General features: G+C 43.5%; 1 pseudogene; it reads left to right on the forward strand.

Moving 5' to 3' along the window:
* Positions 1-745: 745 nt before the first annotated feature.
* Positions 746-16547, forward strand: part of LOC105538696 — a 35718-nt pseudogene continuing 19916 nt past the window's right edge.

Raw genomic sequence — 16547 nt, forward strand, 5'->3', positions numbered from 1 at the left:
AACTCTAGCTACATGGAGGTCACATTCTAGGAAGGACCAACACACCCCAAGTGGGTAAAACATGGAGGGTGTCAGATGGTGGTGAGTGCTATGGAAAAAAATGAAGCAGAGAAAACAGGGATGGTTTAGAGTGGGGTTTACTGTTCTAGAAGGGTGGTCAGTGAAGGTCTTCCTGAGAAGCTGATATTTAAACAAAGACCCAGAGCTGAAGGATGGAGCTCTGCAGGTCTCTGGATGGTCTAGTCTATTTCAGGAGCTCACTGAGTGATGTTCCTTGTGTGTCAAACATTGCTCTGGCAAGTAGGATCTAAAGACTGAGGAGCCAGAGCCTGTACCCTTCTTCTGCTCATGTGCAAAAGGCCATAACATGTGATCATGTAATGATTCTGTGATGACACACTGGGTCAAAGCAGGGCTGATTGGTACCCGGAGGTGATGCGTGGGCAGTATCTTTTAAATTTCCAAGACTTCAAAGGGCTTCGGTGAAGGAGGAGTGTCTCCCTGCAGCTCTGGGACATCCTGGCACGCCTCAAAAGTCTTAACTATTAAATTTTCAGCTTATTTAATTACCAAGTAATGTAAGTTGCAAAGGCATCATTCTCTCTCCTGATATTTTTTGGATTTTTCATCCTATCCTAGAGGACAGGGTGGAGTCAGAGGTGAGCTGAGGGGTGGGTGCATCTGAGGTGAGGCTCAGCACTGCAGGGGTCTGGGGTGGGTAGCATCAGGACCTCAGCACTCAGGAATGGCTTGCTCCAGATGTGCTCTTGGAGACAAAGGCCACACCCTGACCCAGGTCTCTGGAGGAAAGGAGGGCTGTTTTAAAGACACCTATGGTGGCATGCAAAGCAGCAAAGCGTCAGGAACAGTTGCTCCAAGAAACTGGTTCCTTTCTTTGTTAAATTTTCTGTTCATTTTCATCATTGACCTGAACAGCATCACCATACAGTCTGTAGATAATTCAGCAGGAGCTAGTTGGGGAATGTTTAATGTGTACTTTCACTGGGGCAAAGATCTCTTGTAAGATGGGGGATTCAACTTTTTAAAAGCTAATGTAGGAATGCTGGTTGAAGCAGCTGCTTTGACACCACACCACATCTCCTGCATTTAGCTGCAGCTGTGGGAATGGCCCATGCCAGCTGCTGATTCCCTACTAACAGTGTAGCTTTGCCCTGGGGACTGCTCTGCTGCCCCGGCCCTGGGCACTCACTCAACCTCAGGGAGTGCGGACCAGAAGAGCTGCCGCCTTCAAGCAGTGAGCATCTGGAGGTCAGCATCCACATCCCGTTCTCCGTCTCTGAAGGACCATGCTGGGGTATGTTCCACAGGCTTCTCAGCCAGAACCTAGCTGGATGGAGCCCTGGTTATCTGCAGAGAAAGTTAGCTGTGAATTCACCCTTCCCTGGATTTTCTGCTTTTCTTGTTCCCTCCTCTACTCTGGCTCCTGCTTCCTGGGATCCTGCCTCAGATATCTGCCTGTAGCCAAATCCTCCTCGCAGGGCCTGCTTACAGGAGGATTCAAAAAGAACCATGACCACGTCTGCATTATGAGGACACACTCCCAAGGAGCAAACACTAGAAGATTCATGTATGATTCATGAGAAAGTGAAGAAGTCCTACTAACATTACTGATAATTAATAGATGATGAAGGCCTGTATGTGTCTTTTTGCTATGTTTTGTGGGAAATCTGGGGATTTATGATGGTCTTCAGACATATCTTATGACTTTCAAATGTCAACTATAGATGAAAACACATTTCAACAAAAAGTGAGATAACAACTTGAATCCTACAGTACATGAAATTATCATTCACCAGGACCCAAAGTGATGTATCCTGGGGACAAAAGGTTAATATTAAGAAATGTAAAAACTAGAACGTAAGTAAAGCCAAAAAGACACTGAAGTAATTTGATAAAAATCAACATTCATTTTTTAATTCTAGGAAAAGAAGTCCTAGAAAGGTAAGAAAAAAATGTATCCTTTTGGGCCGGGTGCGGTGGTTCACGCCTGTAATTCCAGTACTTTGAGAGACTGAGACAGGCGGATCACAAGATCAAGAGATCGAGACCATCCTGGCCAACATGGTGAAATCCCATCTCTCCCGAAAATACAAAAATTAGCTGGGCATGGTGGCAGGCACCTGTAGTCCTAGCTACTCGGGAAGTTGAGACAGGAGATTCCCTTGAACCCAGGAGGAGGAGGTTGCAGTAAGCCGAGATTGCACCACTGCACTCCAGCCTGGCGACAGCGTGAGACTCCGTCTCAAAAATAAAAATAAAATAAAAAATAAATAAATAAAAATAAAAGTATCCTTTTGGCCATGTATTTTAGTAAACTGTATACTTTTACAACCAAATCATCACATAGCTTCTAAAACAAAAATTAGCAAAGAGACTAGGGTTAGCTACCTATCACCATTATAATTTTATATTGTCTGGAAGTCAATTAAACAAGATATGAATTATAAATTAAAAGACAATTTGGGGCAAGAACACTTTAATTTTTATTTTAATGATTCTCAAGACTATCAAATCTTTGGGAATAAAACACATTAATGAAATGGCCAAAATTGTTTAAAAGGATAGATTTTCAAGCAGTGATTACAAGCAACAATGAAGGAATACAGTAGAAATGGAGATGTTGTTTATCATATATAAAAGCACCCTAAATCTCTAGTGATAAGTCTGATGAGGTATGCACAAGGTCTAAATGATGAAAATTCGAAACCCGTTTCTCCAGAGATGTGAAAGAGTGTTTGGACAAATGTGGAAGCATCAGGGCCCTCTAAATACTTCAACAATGATTTTCATGCAATTCCCATGAAAGCATCCATAGAAAAATTTTGGAAAATCAAGCCTTATAAAGCATCCATATCTATAATATAGACAGCTGCAAGAAGAGGAGTAGCTCCAACTCAGATGTTCCATGCGGTGAGAGCTGAGCATGGCCTCTTTGGGAATACAGAGGCCCTGCCAATCTCAGCAAGAGCAGTTTTTGGGGGTGGGGGTGGGTGCCATTATAGAGGCATGGAGAGGTCAAGGAGAGAAGTCTATATTCCTCAGCCCCCTCTCCTCTTTTCCCAGATATACATCTATATATATACACACACATATATACGTATATTTGCATGTATATGTATACACATATATATGTTTATGTGTATATTTGTATATACGTACATATGTATATATGTACACGTGTATATACATATATGTGTGTGTGTGTGTATATATATACACATATAGATACACATAGATTCATGTGTGACTTAGGAGGGATACTTCTGAGAAATGCATCCTTGGGTGATTTCATCATTGTGTGAACCCCACAGAGTGACACACAAACCTAGCTGGTGCAGCTGCTACACCCCCAGGCTCTATGCTACAGCCTATTGTTGCTCCTGGGCTACAAACCTGCACAGGGCATGATTGCACTCAGTACTGTAGACAGTTATAACACAGTGGTGAGTATGTGTGTATCTAAATATATCTAAGCATTGAAAAGGTACAGTAAAAATATGGCATCAAAGATTAAAAAAGGGGCACACCCCTATGGAGCACTTACCATGAATGGAGCTTGCAGGACTGGAAGTTGCTCTGGGTAAGTCACTGGGTGGGTGGTGAGTGAATGTGAAGGTCTGGGACATTACTGTACACTACTGTGGGTTACACTAAATTTATTTTTAAAATTCCTTTTTTCGATAGTAAATTAACTTTACTTATTGTAATTTTTTACTTTACAAATTTTTAAACTTTTAATTTTTTTAACTGTTTGACTTTGTTGTAAGAACACTTAGCTTAAAACACAAACACATTGTATAGCTGTACAAAAATATTTTCTTTCTCTATATCCTTATTCTATAAACTTTTTTTATTTCTTTTTTTTTTTTACTTTTTAAACTTTTTTTTTGGTTAAAAACTAAGATGTGAACACACACATTAACTGAAGCCTACACACGGTCAGGATCATCAATATCACTGTCTTCCTCCTCCACATCTTGTCCCACTGGAAGGTCTTCGGGGGAAATAACACTCATGGAGCTGTCATCTCCTGTGGTAACGATGCCTTCTTCTAGAATCCCTCCTGAAGACCTGCCTGAGGCTGTTTTACAGTTAACTTTAAAATAGAAGAAGCACACTCTAAAATAACAATAAAATGTATAGCATAATAAATACAGAAGCCAGTAACACAGTCATTTATTATCAAGCGTTATATACTGTACATAATTGTATGTGCTCTACTTTATACGACTGGCATCTCAGTAGGTCCGTTTATACTAGCACATACGTGTGTGTGTTTATATAGCACACACACATATATATATATATAGACACACACACAAATACACACACAGGTGTAAAACTTATTCAAGTTAGACAATGACATAGAAGAAATAAAAGTTCCCCTTGACCCTATCACCATCCTAGACTTCTGTCTGAAGATGGCCAGCTCTTTTAATCACCTATATATCTCTTATGTTTCATCTCTAAATTAACACAGACTATAAAAGTACATACTTTTGTGCTGTGTTTTTCTTTTCTTAATTTTATATTCTGCAGTATGTGTGATTCAGAGCCTATTCAGTCATTTCCTTGTGGGTGGACAAATAGCATGTTTCCAGCTGTTTTCTTCTGCAGTGTTGTAAGCATGATCTTGCACGTGCCTCCGAGTGTTACTTTTCTGGAGAGTGAACTGGAGGCTGGGTTTTCTCAGGCAAGCAGGAGGTAGGAGTCTCTGCAAGTGGAGGGAGGATGGGGGAGAAGTAAGTGTTGCTGGGGAGGCACTGGACCATTTCTGAGGAGCAATGGATGGGCAACTGAAGCAAGCGAAAGGGCTGCGGAGACCAGGTCCTAGGCTTGTCCACGGCAGGGCAGGGGGTGTGGCAAGGGAGGTAGGGTGGTGGCTATAGGTCCTGACTAGGAGCAGCCCTTGGTCCTGAATCCAGCTCCTCTGAGGCCCAGGAGCCATCTCACTTCTTTTCCCAGGCAGGCAGACCAGGGTTGCAGTTCTGAAAGTGAGGCCTCTAGACCAGCAGCCCCAGCAGTGCTGGAGAACTTATTAGAATGCACATTCTTGGGTCCCACCCTCGAGTCAGGAGCTCCTGGAGTGGGCCCACCCGTGTGCCCTTTGAGGAGCCTTCGAGGTGATGTTAATGCACACTAATGTCTGAGAACTCCTGCTTAAAAGCTCCATGGAGACTCAGCAACACACATGTAGATTATTATTTCTTCCTCTGGGTGCCTTTTCCCAACCTTCTCCTTAGTTTCTAACATGTTTTGATGTTTAGGGTTTATCTAACACTGCTCAATACATGCTTTTGATCATGGGACCTGTACCAGTCTGTGGCCTGTTAGGAACTGGGCTGCACAGCAGGAGGTGAGCCATGGGCGAGGGAGCATTACAGCCTGAGCTCAGCCTCCTTTCAGATCAGTGGCAGCATCAGATCCTCATAGGAGAGCGAACTCTGTTGTGACCTGTGCGTGCGAGCGATCTAGATCTTGCGCTCCTTATGAGAATCTAATGCCCAATAATCTGAGGTAGAACAGTTTCATCCTGAAACCCTAAGCCTGTGCCCCCTCCCATGCGCCCCCACCCATGGACAAATTGTCGTCCACAAAACCAGTCCCTGGTGCCAAAAAGTTGGGGACCACTACTCTTGGTTGCCACCACACTATTATTTCCAGGAAGGAATAATTATGCCCGGCTGGGGATCCTGGAGATGAAGCAGTTGCCCAAGAGGCCACAGCTCATTGGCAAGTGCAGGGCTGTCTCCATGTCCTGGCCGGCAGACCCTAAACATCATGGGGACCTCAGGACAGCTGGGTCCCCAGTCACAGACTAGTTCACTCAGTCTGGTCCCCGCTGATCCTCCCTGACCAGACCAGACTGGGCTAGGAGAATAAAGACCCAAATCTCTTTTCTTTATCCTACTGTGAAATTGCAAAGAAAAACTCTTCTTTGCTCTGCCCAGTTGACACTTCGTCAGCTCTTGGAGTGACCAGGGACAGGCCAGGGCCTGGAAAGCAGGGTCATTTCCAGGGGATAGGGACGAGGTAGGGACAGTAACCATCCCCATGTGTCCACCCAGCTGTGCCATCCCTGTGGGCTGCTCCCTTCCCAGGACTGGTCGGCTAGGCTGAGGCAGTTTGAGGGGTGTCCCCTGGCTCTTCAAATTCATGGTCAGTCCCTTGCTATGGCAAGGCTGGGGAGGGGCCGTTTTACACAGACCCTTCCTGACACTCAGTGCCCCACCCCACCTGCCCATGCATTCTAGAATCAGCTCTACAGTGAGGGCTTGTTGTGTTTCAACTCTGTGAGAGGAGAGGTGTCCTGGTACTGGGACCACTGCTGCCTCCTTGCCCTCCTTGGACCCTCCTCAGGACAGGGTTCTGGGGTGAGAAGTACATGTGCAGAACAGCCCCCAAGACAGGCTGCTGGAGCATCAGAACCTGTCACCTGAAGACCCATCTCACAGGCTGCTGTCAGGGCCAGAGGGCGGACACTGCAGGGGTGTCAGTGGGGGCTGCTCCACGCAAGCGCTAGTGGCAGAGCTGCTGGACTTCCTGAGCAGCTTCGGTCTGCTCTGTGATCTCTGCAAATCCCTGGACAGACATTTTTCTGGCGCTGCTGCTGAGGTTTGCTCAGCAGAGACGGCCCTCGCCGACAGCTGGAGATACGCAGGTAACAAATCACCTGCTGCAAGAACACTCAGAAAAATAAGAGTGAAGGAGGAGAAATAAGGTTCATCATCTTCTTACAAAATATGTGGAAATATTTGAATGTGGAAAGTGATACCGGGAACTGGATCCAGGCTGGTAAGTGTCCTGGAGTCTACACAGCATGGAGAACTTCCACAGGCCAAAGGATCCGGGTGGCGCTGGGCCGTTTCTCTGGCTCACTGTGAGGAATGGAAGAGCACCCAGACCTGTCTGGAGGGAAGTCCAGCAGTGCAAAGAGGCCCGAGAACAGCATTCTCCTCAAATCTCCATCCTGATTATTAAAATGAGGCCCACCAGCTAGACTTCTCTTTTTCAAGGGAAAACAGTTTTCAAAATCACAGATATGGAAAGGAGAGCAAAAGGCAAGACGTATTCCACAGCGAGGACAATCGATTCCAAAGTTCTTGCTGACTCAACTTTGAAGCCATCCAGAATAGGCAGATTGTAATCGTCTATAACCAAATGCATTAGTTGAATTTAATTTAAACAGGAGAAAGAAGAAAAGAGTAATTTGCCCTTACGATGCAATTTAAAAATATTGATCTGGAATTTTTTGGCAATTGCTTCAGTGTACCCCAACTATCCTGGTGTCTCCTTCTGCTAATGGAAAGTAAAGACAGGCAGCCTCTTCTCAATAACTCCTGAGTGGCTTCCTGAGCTACTCAGACATTTCAAATGTGCTAATGTTTTTCTAAAGAGATAAAACTGGGTGGTCTGGAGGGGAAGCTAAGCTCTAGTTTACATTACTCTCCAGAGGGCAAACAACAGCCCTGCCGCCGCTGCCCTTCTCTCCCCCTCATTGGCAATTCCACTGTTGAGGTCTTTCATTCCTTTTCAGATTTTCTCTAGACCATGTGGTGGTTCTCCTGGTGGAATTGAGTTATTTACTTGTAGGTAAGATTAAACCTTAAACTCAATTACCCGTAGAATTCCAATGGTTTAATTTGGGCAACTGTTGGAGTGCAGTGGACGTGTGAAAACAGTCCTGGAGACAGCCCATTTATAACTGATCAGACAGCAAACCAGCAGATGCCAGCCAGCCTCGTGTGGTGCTGCGCGCTCCATCCGTGGACGCACCCCCAGCACTGTGCACTTGCCTTGGAGGTGGGCTGGAGTTGGCGTTAAAGCTTAGGCATATTGGGGCTTGTCACCAGAAGGACTTGGGGGCGCTCATGTTTATTTTGGTTCCTGCCTTTCAATTAAAGTATAATACATTGTTCCATTTTTTCAGTCACTTGTTTAATTGTGAGATTATGGGCTATCATAAAACCTTCATTGCTCTCATATTTCTTCTTGGCAAGGCAAAGAAAAGTTAATTTGGGATTAGCTCCAGGAGCATTTTGACGAGCCTTGCCACTATTTATCACTCCAAAGACACTGACAGCGCTAATGAATGTCTGGGTTTGTGTATCATTTTGTAAACACACAGCGCCCCCCAAGGTGGTGCCAATTAAACTCCCAATGAAGGATTAAGGAGGGCCCATCTGAAAGAGGCAGTGGTCCCTTTTGACGATTTCCAGGAGGCTTGGCCTGAACACAGCAGCAGTATGTGTGGCTTGCGGGAGGAATCTGTCCCTTCGTGACCCCCCATTGATGTGTTCAGGGGGGCTTCTGCTCCCCAAAATGACATTGATCCCAGCTGCAACTAAGAGTGTAGTGACGCGTGCAGGGCCCTGCACAGCCGGAGAAGAGGGCCAGTGCTGAGGCAGTCCCAGGCCGGCTGGGAACAGGGGTGGAGCTGTCTGCCAAGGGAGGTGGGAGGAAAAAGATGAGGTGAACACCAGCTAGACTGCAAGGTGAGCTCTCACCTCAGCTGAGCAGGCCCAGGCTCCAGGGAGATGCAAGCGATCTGCCTTGAGCAATCAGTGAGACTGACAGATAGGGGTTCTGTTGGCCCTAGGCAGCTGGGTGACCTGTCACTCCACTCACAGGGAGGCAGCTGAAGGAGCTGTCTGTGTAGACCGTTTATTTTCAAACCTAGATTTATGCCTTGCTATTTGTTTGTAGTTCCTTCCTGTTAAAGTAACAATTTCAGACTTTGTCTCCCCATTTAGGCACCAAAGGACAAACAGCAATGTTGTGTTGAAATGCTGTCAGGAGACTGAGAATCTGGGGTGGGGGCACCCTGGCTCCAGAAATCATGTGCAGGAACCAGCTCTTCATCCCACACAGAGTCACCAGTCAATACCTCTTAAAGCCATGCCCCTCAAGATCATTTTCTCTCCAATTTTAGGACAGAACAAAAAGTTGACTGAAAGTCAAGGTTCAACTGAAAGGTCTGATTCTCCCACACACATTTTACACAGAGTCCCAAGTGGCAGAGAAACAACCCAGCAGGATTAGACAGGTCGTGACCATCGCTGCCTTCCACCTTCCCTTTCTGAGTCGAGGACACCATGTCAGAGGCTCAGCTGCCTGTCGAAGTCGCCAAGCTACTGAAAGATGGCAAAGGAGGTGGAGCCCTGATGCCTCCAGGTCACTGCCCCCCAACTCCTGCAGGATCCCCAGCAAAGGCAGTGTTCTGTTCCCCAGGAACCCCACCCTGTGCCACGCTACACCATCAGCCATGGTCTCCTCTGCATCCATCTAGAAAATACTGGTACTCATTTACACAAGTGATGCAGGAATATATTTGTGTTACAAACTAATCAAATAATATAATAGAGCAAAAAACAGAATTTTCATTTTGTCTTCTACAGTCTGTCTCCTTTCTAAGTCTTTTAAAAAATGTTAAATATTCGCACATATCCACAAATGAGAATATGGGACAACTTTCCTTTCTCATATACTATTATGTCTTGGAGATTTTTTCCAACTTAACATATACAGATCACTCTTATTCTTTTCAAACTGTTGGGTAACTTATCACAATAGAAATATATTTTGATTTATCCATTCCCCCAATGATGGACATCCAGATTGCTTCCGTTATTTAAGTCAATATTTTATTGAGGTATAATTTTCATAGGGAAATATGCACAAATCATAAGAGTGCAGTTCAAAGAATTTTCACAAAGAGAACACTCAAAGGCACATCAAGAAAGAGATTTTACGGAACTCCAGGGGCACCTCTCCTTCCAGCCACCCCTTGCTTCTCCTTGAGTGGCCACTGTGTTGACTTGCAATTCCCGTAGTGCCAAATTCCACTGTAAGGTTCAAGAGAAATGGTGACAGCCAGAGCCCTTGTCTTATTCCCAACCTCAGAAGCTTTCAGTAGCATACCAGAAGTATGATGTATTCTCAATCAGAATAAGAAACTTCCTTTCTGTTTGAGCTTTCTTGCACAGTGTTTGTCAGGACTCAGTGTTGAACTTTATTAAATATCCTTTCTGCATCTATGGCCTTGTGGATTTAGGATGGGTGGGCAAAGAACCTGTCTATGCTGGGCACCGCCTCATTTGCAAACTCTGAAAGATACTGGAAACACACTCGGTCTTCCATAAATGTCTTTGTGAGATGTGAATCCTTAGTCTCTTCCTCTCCTTCCACCCTAGTGGAGTTCTGTAGATAAAAGTACAAGCAAAATGAGTATGGGAACCACTGCAATCAATCTATCAGAAAAATACCAAATGAGGAGAAGTCTAAGCAGAGAATTATAATTTGGGTAGGTGGTGTGATGGTCACTTTAGAGACAGTGGTCAGGAAAGACCTAAGGAAGTGAACTTGAAGCTAAGAACTGTAGAAAGGGAAGGAGCCAACTTGCAAATATCTGGTAGAATTTTCCAGAAAGAGCAGAAAATGAAAAGACCTTGATAACGTGGGATTTGGAAGTAACAGTAAAAAGCTTTCATATTGATAAGAGTAGAATGGAGGGAAGTATTCAGCAAGAGAGTGAGGTCATTTCTCATCTAAAAACAATCTCACAGTAACATCCAGACGGATGTTTAATCCCATACTTGAGTACCACAACATAGCCAAGCTGACAAAATTAACCACATGTAGTATGGGATCATACACTAATTTTGTGAGTTACTCTACTTTAAAAATTAAAGCCCAGCTATACTGTAGAATTCTCAAGTAATTCTCAGACAATATTACTGGCCTGCACAGAGTGATTTAACATTACAAAAATAAACAGCCTGGACCTAGTCAGTAGTGATTCCTTCACTTCTATTTTCTTCTATTCTGACTTTCCTGGGACTTGAACCTGGAGGCCAGGTTGGCGGTGCTGGGCAGTGACCTCAACGCAGCATCTCAGGCTTTGTTTGTGGGGTGGAGACAGAGCCTTGGGGCCCCTGGGCTGGTTGGTTGTGTGCCCTTCTTCTGGGCCCTGGGAACTCTGAGAATAGAGTTACTTCTTTACAGGACTGTTATTTATTGCATCTTTGGGGCAGGTTTATAAATGTGTTATTTGCTTGAACATTGTTATTTATTTTACAAAATTTCAGGCATATCCTGTGTGTCAGCACCATAAAACTATAAAAAATGTTTTAAATAAACAATGCTTGGCAGGAGGGGCCAAGAGGGCGGAATAGAAACAGCTCCTGTCTGCAGCTTCCAGCAAGACCAATGCAGAAGGCAGGCGATTTCTGCATTTCCAACTGAGGTACTCAGTTCATCTCATTGGGGGTGGTTAGGCGGTGGGTACAACCCACAGACAGTGAGCAGAAGCAGAGTGGGACGTTGCTTCACCCAGAAGTGTACAGAGCCGGAGGACCTCCCTCCCCTAGTCAAGGGACACGGTGAGGCTCTGTGCTGCCTGCCCAGGGTACTATGCTTTTCCCATGGATTTTTGCGATCCTCGGATCAGGAGTTCCCCTCATGAGCCTACACCACCAGGACCCCGGGTTTCAAGCACAAAACTGGGTGGCTGTTTGGGCAGATACCAAGCTGCAGGAGGTTTTTCGTAATCCAATGGCACCTGGAACTCCAGTGAGACAGGATAACTGTCCACTCCCCTGGAAAAGGGGCTGAAGAAACACTGACTTGAAATTCTCACTGGCAGCACAGCAGTCTGGAGTTGAGCTGGGACCTCTGAGTTTGGTGGGGGGAGGGGCGACCACCATTACTGTGGCTTTAAAGGCGGTTTTCCCCTGACAGTGCTAAGGAGGCTGGGAGATTTGGACTGGGCAGAATTCACCACAGCATGACAAAGTGGCCTTGGCCAGACTGCTTCTCTAGATTCCTCCTCACTGGGCAGGGCATCTCTTCAGGAAATCTAGCAGCTCCTCAGGGGCTTACAGATAAAACTCTCATCTCCCTGGGACAGAGCACTTGAGGTGAGGGGCAGCATGGTCTCAGGTTCTGCAGACTTAATCTCTCCTGCCTGCTGGCTCTGGAGAGTCCAGGTGATCTGGATGAGACAGATTCCTTCAGCACAGCATGCCAGCTCCTCTAAGGGCCAGTCAGACTGCTTCCTTGGGTGGGTCCCTGACCCCATGCCTCCTGATTGGGTGAGACGTCCCAACGGGGGTCTCTAGATACCTCATATAGGAGAGTTCCAGCTGGCATCATGTCTGTGCCCTGCTGGGACGAAGCTTCCAGAGGAAGGGGCAAGGAGCAATCTTTGCTGTTCTGCAGCCTCTACTGGTGACACCCAGGGAAACAGGGTCTGCTGTGGACCTCCAGCAAACTGTAGCAGACCCGTAAAAGAGGGGCCCGACTGTTAGAAGACAAAATAAGAAACAGAAAGCAACAACATCAACATCAACAAAAAAAGACCCCCACACAAAAGTCCCATCCAAAGGTCATCAGCCTCAAAGATCAAAGGTAGATAAATCCACGAAGATGAGGAAAAAACATTGCAAAATCGCTGAAAATTCCAAAAGCCAAAATGCCTCTTTTCCTCCAAATGATTGCAACCCCTCTCCAGCAAGGACACAAAACTGGATGGAGAACGAGATTGACAAATTGACAGAAGTAGGCTTCAGAAGGTGGGTAATAAAAAACTCCTCTTAGCTAAAGGAGCATATTCTAACCCAATGCAATGAAGCTAAGAACCTTGATAAAGGGTTACAGAAAGTGCTAACTAGAATAATCAGTTTAGAGAAGAACATAAATGACCTGATGGAGCTGAAAAACACAGCACGAGAACTTCCTGAACCATACACAAGTATCAATAGCCGAATCGATCAAGTGGAAGAAAGGATATAAGAGATTGAAGACCACCTTGCTGAAATAAGACACACAGACAAGATTGGAGAAAAAACATAAAAAGGAATAAACAAGCCACCAGGAAATATGGGTCTATGTGAAAAGAACAAACCTATGATTGGTCGGTGTATCTGAAAGTGATGGGGAGAATGGAACCAAGCTGGAAAACACACTTCAGGATATTATCTAGGAGAACTTCCCCAACCTAGCAACACAGGCCGACATTCAAATTCAAATTCAACATTCAAATTTGGAACACCACTAAGATACTCCACAAGAAGATCAACCCCAAAACACATAATCATCAGATTCTCCAAGGTCAAAATGAAGAAAAAAATGTTAAGGACAGCCAGAGAGAAAGGTAAGGTCACCTACAAAGGGAAGCCCATCAGACTAACAGTGGATCTCTCTGCAGAAACCCTACAAGCCAGAAGAGAGTGGGGTCCAGTATTCAACATTCTTTAAGAAAAGAATTTGCAACCCAGAATTTCATATCCAGCCAAACTAAGCTTCATAAACAAAGAAGGAATAAAATCCTTTACAGATAAGCAAATGCTAAGGGATTTCGTCACCACCAGGCCTGCCTTACAAGAACTCCTGAAGGAAGCACTAAATATGGAAAGAAAAAACTCATACTGGTCACTGCAAAAACATATCAAAATATAAAGACCAGTGACACTATGAAGAAACTGCATCTACTAGTGCGCAAAATAACTAGTAGCATCACAATGACAGGATCAAATTCACACATAACAATATTAACCTTAGATGTAAATGGGCTAAATGCCCCAATTAAAAGACACAGACTGGCAAATTGAATAAAGTCAAGACCCATCAGTGTGCTGTATTCAGGAGACCAATCTCATGTGCATAGACACACATAAGCTCAAAATAAAGAGATGAAGGAATATTTACCAAGCAAATGGAAAGCAAAACAAAACAAACAAACAAAGAAAGCAGGGCTTGCAATTCTACTCTCTGACAAAGCAGACTTTACACCAACAAAGATCAGAAAAAGACAAAGAAGGGCATTACGTAATGGTAAAGAGATCAGTGCAACAAGAAGAGCTAACTATGCTAAATATATATGCACTCAATGCAGGAGCACCCAGATTCATAAAACAAGTTCTTAAAGACCTACGAAGAGACAGACTCCCACACAATAATAATGGGAGACTTTAACACCCCATGGTCAATATTAGACAGATCAATGAGACAGAAAATTAATAAGGATATTCAAGACTTAAACTCAGCTCTGGATCAAGTGGACCTAACAGATATCTGCAGAACTCTTCACCTCAAATAAGTAGAATATACATTCTTCTCAGTGCCACATGGCACTTACTCTAAAATTGGCAACATAGTTGGAAGTAAAACACTCCTCATCAAATGCAAAAGAACTGAAATCATAATAAATAGTCTCTCCAATCACACTACAATTAAATTAGAACTCAGGATAAAGAAACTCACTCAAAACTGCACAACTACATGGAAATTAAACAAACTGCTCCTGAATGACTCCTGGGTAAATAACAAAAGCAAGGCAGAAATCAAGAAGTTCTTGGAAACCAATGAGAACAAAGAGACAATGTACCAGGATCTTTGGGACACAGCTGAAGCAGCGTGAAGAGGGAAATTTATAGCACTAAATGCCCACATCAGAAAGCTGGAAAAATCTCAAATCGACAGTCTAACATCACAATGAAAAGAACTAGAGGGGGAAGAGCAAACAAATTCAAAAGCTAGCAGAAGACAAGAAATAACTAAGGTCAGAGCAGAACTGAAAGAGATAGAGACATGAAAATCCCTTCAAAATATCAATGAAACCAGGAGCTGATTTTTTGAAAAAATTAACAAAATAGATAGACCACTAGCTAGAATAATAAAGAAGAAAAGGGAGAAGAATCAGATAGACACAATAAAAAAAGATAAAAGGGATATTACCACTGATCCCACAGAAATACAAATTACCATCAGAGAATACTACAAACACCTCTACACAAATAAAATAGAAAATCTAGAAGAAATGGATAAATTCCTGGACACATACACCCTCCCAAGACTAAACCAGGAAGAAATCGAATCCCTGAATAGACCAATAGCAAGTTCTAAAATTGAGGCAATAATTAACAGCCTACCAACCAATAAAAGCCCAGGAGCAGATGGATTCACAACCAAACTCTACCAGAGGTACAAAGAGGATCTGGTATCACTCCTTATTAAACTATTCCAAATAATCGAAAAGGGTGGACTCCTCCCTTACTCATTTTATGAGGCCAGCGTCATCCTGATACCAAAACCTGGCAGAGATACCACTGAAAAGAAAACTTTAGGCCAATATCCCTGCTGAACTTTGATGTGAAAATCCTCAATAAAATACTGGCAAACCAAATCCAGCAGCACATCAAATAGCTTATCCACCACAATCAAGTAGGCTTCATCCCTGGGATTCAAAGCTGGTTCAAATTACACAAATCAATAAATGTCATCCATCATATAAAGAGAACCAATGACAAAACCACATGATTATCTCAACAGATGCAGAGAAGGCCTTCAGTAGAATTCAACAACCCTTCAGGCAAAAAACTCTTAATAAACTAGGTATTGATGGAACATATTTAAAAATAATAAGAGCTATGTGTGAAAAACCTATAGCCAATATCAAACTGAAGGGGCAAAGCTGGAAGCATTCCCTTCGAAAACCGGCACAAGACAAGGATGCCCTCGCTCACCACTTCTATTTAACATAGTATTGGAAGTTCTGGCCATGGCAATCAGGCAAAAGAAAGAAATAAAGGGTATTCAAATAGGAAAAGAGAAAGTCAAAATGTCTCTGTTTGCAGATGACATGATTCTATATTTAGAAAACCCCATTGTCTCAGCCCCAAAACTCCTTAAGCTGATAAGCAGCTGTAGCAAAGTCTCAAGATACAAAATTATTGTGCAAAAATCACAAGCATTCCTATAGACAAGCAGAGAGCCTAATCATGAATGAACTCCTATTCACAATTGCTACAAAGACAATAAAATACCTAGGAATACAGCTTACAAGGGATGTGAAGGACCTCTTCAAGGAGAACTACAAACCACTGTTTAAGGAAATAAGAGAGGACACAATCAAGAGGAAAAACATTTCATGCTCACAGATAGGAAGAATCAATATCATGAAAATGGTCATACTGCCCAAAGTAATTTATAGATTCAGTGCTATTTCCACCAAACTATGATTAACATTCTCCAGAAAATTAGAAGAAACTACTTCAAATTTCATATGGAACCAAAAAAGAGTCCATATAGCCAAGACAATCCTAAGCAAAAAGAACAAAGCTGGAGGCGTCACACAACCTGACTTCAAACTATTCTACAAGGCTATAGTAACCAAAATAGCATGGTACTGGTACCAAAACAGATATATAGACCAGTGGAACAGAACAGAGACCTCAGAAATGACATCACACATCTACAACAATCTTACCTGTGACAAACCTGACAAAAGCAAATAATGGGGAAAGATTCCCTATTTAATAAATGGTGCTGGGAAAACTTCCTAGCTATATGCAGAAAACTGAAACTGGACCCCTTCCTTATACCTTATACAGAAATTAATTAAATATGGATTAAAGACTTAAATGTAAAACCGAAAACTATAACAATCCTAGAAGAAAACCTAGGCTATACCATTCAGGACATAGGCATGGGCAAAGACTTCATGAATAAAACACCAAAAGCAATTG

This window comes from Mandrillus leucophaeus, unplaced genomic scaffold (genome assembly GCF_000951045.1).
Source record: "Mandrillus leucophaeus isolate KB7577 unplaced genomic scaffold, Mleu.le_1.0 Scaffold197, whole genome shotgun sequence".
Lineage (NCBI taxonomy): Eukaryota > Metazoa > Chordata > Mammalia > Primates > Cercopithecidae > Mandrillus > Mandrillus leucophaeus.